Genomic DNA, 4,356 nt, shown 5'->3' with positions numbered 1-4,356 from the left:
ATGAAAGAAAAACTCAAAGAATTGCAGAATTCTACAAGCAAAAGTCAAGAAGAACTTGGAGGAAAAAATCAAGACAATGCATATAGAATGAATGAGGCATTAGAAAAAAATAGAAAACAATAAATAGTAATCCAGAATTTCAGGACAAGCATCTCAGAAGCCATCAACATGTTGAAGGGACAGATGAGCAGAATTGAAGAGACAGAGCAGAGAATCACTGAAACAGAAGACAGAGTTTTCTGCATTTAGCTACTAGAGCAAAGTACAGAATCAAAATGGAAGGGAAATGAAGAAAGTCTAAGAATAGTATGGACACTATCAAGAGGAATAATGTGTATAATTGCAAGTCTAGAACAGGAAAAAGTAACAGACAAAGTAGGAATTGATAAAGTTGTGGAAGAATTACCAGAAGTAAGCTTTCCAGATGTGCTGAATAACGAGAGAATGTACGTTCAATATAAGAAGTTGATCAAACTTCATATAGAATAGATCTCCAAACAACACCAAGGCATATCATAGTATAATTCAGCACAATCAAAATCAATTCTGAAAGCAGCCAGGGAAAAGAAAAAGCTTAACCTATTAGTTCTTGTTGTTGTTAGGTGCCTTTGAGTTGCTTGTGACTCATAACCTCCCTACTTGCAACAGCCCTAAACTCTGCTCTGCCTGTGCCAATCGCACTGTCTCTGACATACCCATCCTGATTACCCCAGTCACTGAATCAGTCCACCTCTTAGAGGGCCTTCCTCTACTGCGCTGTCCCTCCATCCTACAAAGCATGATGTCCCACTCCAAGGACCGGTCCCTCCTTAGAACATGTCCAAATTATGTCAAACGAAGCCCCAGAATCCTTGCCTCCAAGGTTTAACTCTCTCCAGGATGAACCTGTTCGTTTTCTTAGCAGTCCGTGGTACATTCGATACTCTTCTCCAGTACCACAGCTCAAAGGTATTAATTCTCCTTCAATCCTCCCTAGTCATTGTCCAACTCTCTGATGCATAACAAGTGATGGCAAGGTGCTGATTTCTCAGCAGAAACAATGCAAGCAAGAAGACAGTAGAATAACATATATCAAACATCCAAAGAACACAAATATGAACCAAGAATACTGCAGCCAGGAAAACTGTACATAAAATGTGCCAGGGAGAGTCAGACATTCTCAGAAAAGAAGAAACTAAAGAAGTTTGTGAAGATACAACTAATGTTACAGAAAATACAGAAGAAAACCTTCTCAGAGATGTCACAGAAAGGAGGATAGATCAAAACAACACACACAAAAAATAACCCCAACAAAATTATAATGAAATTTTGCCTCTCAATGATTACTGAATGTGAATGGTTTAAATGCACCAGCAAAGAAAAAGATTAGCAGACTAGATTAAAAAACAAAACCTACTAATATGCTGTTTTATGCTATCAACAAGTGACATACTTGAAAAGTGAAGATAAAGACAGTCTAAAAATAAAAGAATAAAAAAATATACTAAGCAAATTGCAACAAGAAAAACATTAGGAGTAGCAATATTAAACTCTGATGAAATAGATCAGTGTAAAAACAATAACAAAGGTCAAGGAAGAACACTATATAATCCTTAAAGGGTCAATAGAACAAGGAGGACATAACCATAATCAATATCTATGCATCAAATGAAAGAGTTGCAAAAGACATAAAACAAAAGGTAACAGAATCAAAAGAAGAAACAGACAAAACCCTGATGGTAGTTGAAGGATTTAACAAACCACTCTCAAGGAAATATAGAATTGTTATAAAGAAACTCAACAAAGATGCTGAAGAATTGAACAACACAATCAACCAACTCAGTTTCATAGATGTATTCAGATTAATGCACCTCCAAAACTAGTATTCATTCTTCTCCAGAATGCAAGGAATGTTCTCCAGAAGACATCATATTTTACATCATATGGAAAGCCTCAGTAAATTAGAAAACACTGAAACATTGCAAAGCAGTTTGCAGACCACAATCTACAAAATTAGAAATCAATGACAAGAGAGTAAAGGAAAAAATAATTATCATGCACCTGGAAGCTGGACAACACCTTCCATGAACATGAGCAGGTAACGTTGTTGTTGAGTACTTTAGAGTCAGAACTGACCCATAGCTGACCCTCCAATGGGTGTTCACAGGGAGTTAATCACACAGAAGGATACTGAACATCCTCATTCCATGGAGAAGCTGATGGATTCAAACCATATGCTTTTATGATTGCACGACAGGTTCTTACTACTAGACTACCGGAGTTGGAATTAGCTAGTTTTATTATTATTGTTGTTGCTGTTACTATTTATGAGTGGATAATATAAGAAATCTAAAAAAAAAACACAAATGAAATGAAAATGTTTTTTGAAACAAATGAGAATGAAAACAAAACTACCAAAAATCTCTGGGCAATAGACAAAGCAATACTTAAATATCATTACAGAGCACTAAGCAAACAAATCAAGAGAGAAAAAAGAATGACAGGTTCATCCTGGAGAGGTTTAAACTGGGCGGCTCCTTGGAGGCAAGGATTCTGAGGCTTCATCTGACATACTTTGGACATGTTGTAAGGAGGGACTTGTCCTTGGAGAGAGACATTATGCTTGGGCGGGTGTAGGGACAGCACAGGTAGAGAAAGGCCCTCATGAGGTGGATTGATTCAGTTACTGGGTAATAAGGATGGGTATGTCGGGCCAGGGTGATTGGCACAGGACAGAGCAGAGTTTAGGGCTTTTGTACAAAAGGTCGCTATGAGTCGCAAGCAACTCAATGGCCATAACAACGAAAGAATATCACCAACAAATAGAAAAAGAATAGCAAAAAACCCCCAACAACCTCTAAAAGAAAGAAAATACTAAAAATTAGGAGAGAAATAAATAGAAGAGGAAACATAAAAACAATTTAAAACAGAAGTCCAGGAGTTGGTTCTTAAAAAAGTTAAGTAAAATTGACAAACGACTAGTAAAACTGACAAAGGATAAGAAAGAAAAGGCATAATCTGAAAGAGATAAAAAGGGCAATGTCACAACAGTACCAACTGAAATAATAAGTTTAATAATGGAATTTTATGAAAAACTACACTCAAACAAACATGAAAACCTAGAGTAAATACGCAAATACTTAGAAAATCTCTCACACATATCCCAAATTGACACAGACTAATGGAGAACACCTGAACAGTCTCATTAAAATAGAAAAAAAATAAAAATGAACATGTCACAAAAGAACTTACAAAAAAAACCCTATAGACTCGATATTACTAGTGAATTTATGAGAGGGACTATCACTACTTCTATATAAAGAATTTACTTCCGAAAATAGAAAAAGATAGAATAATCTCATACACGTTCTCTGAAGCAAATATCCCTGATACTAAAGGAGTAACTATATACCAAATGCAATTATAAGCATGTCATTGTTATATGCCGTCGAGTGGCTTGAGACTCATAGTCACACTATGTACAATAGCCCTAAACTCTGTTCTGTCCTGTGCCATCTTCTTTCTCTCATACACCTAGTCACTGAATCAATCCACCTCATAGAGGGCCTTCCTCTCCTGCGCTGTCCCTCCACCCTACCAAGCATGATGTCCCTCTCCAAGGACCGGTCTCTCCTTACAACATGTCCAAAGTCTGTTAGACGGAGCCTCCGAATCCTTGCCTCCAAGGAGCAGCCTGGTTTAACCCTCTCCAGGCTGAATCTGTTTGTTTTCCTAGCAGTCCATGGTACCCTCAATACTCTTCTCCAGCACCACAGCTCAAAGGCATCAATTCTCCTGCCCTCCCTAGTCATTGTACAACTCTCTGATGCAAAACAAGTGATTGCAAAGACTGTGGTCTGTATCGGACGAACCTTAGTCTCCAGAGAGGCACCATTGCTTTGGAGAGGTCCCTAATAGCAGACTTTCCCATGGCAATACGTCTTCTAATTTCCTGGCGACTGGTGCCGAGACTGTTGACTGTGGAGCCAAACAAACTAAAGCTATGAACAATCTCAATCTCTTCGCCATCCATCCTGATGCTGACAATTGGTCCAGTGGTGAGAATCTTTGTCTTCTTGACTTTGAGCCTCAATCCATATTGGAGGCTGCAGTCCTTGACCCTCTGAAGCAAGCACTTCAAGTCTTCCTCAGTTTCAGAAAGCAGGGTTGTGTCATCTGCATAACGAAGATTGTTAATAGATCTTCCATAAAACTTGACCCCACATTTCTCTTCATAGAGCCCAGCCTCCCAGTTAATCTGTTCTGCATACAGGTTGAAAAGGTATAGAGACAGGACACATCCCTGGCATACACCTTCCCAATTTTGAAACATGCAGTGTTCCCTTGCTCTGTTCTGACGACTGCCTCTTGGTTCAA

At 38.4% G+C, this 4,356-nt stretch overlaps 1 pseudogene; it reads left to right on the top strand.

Moving 5' to 3' along the window:
• Nucleotides 1–330: 330 nt before the first annotated feature.
• LOC102845357 overlaps nucleotides 331–4,356 on the top strand; it is a 13,866-nt pseudogene continuing 9,840 nt past the window's right edge.

Source organism: Elephantulus edwardii, unplaced genomic scaffold (genome assembly GCF_000299155.1).
Source record: "Elephantulus edwardii isolate Elephantulus edwardi_28Jun2011 unplaced genomic scaffold, EleEdw1.0 scaffold00173, whole genome shotgun sequence".
Lineage (NCBI taxonomy): Eukaryota > Metazoa > Chordata > Mammalia > Macroscelidea > Macroscelididae > Elephantulus > Elephantulus edwardii.
This window is presented reverse-complemented; position numbering and strand designations above follow the sequence as displayed.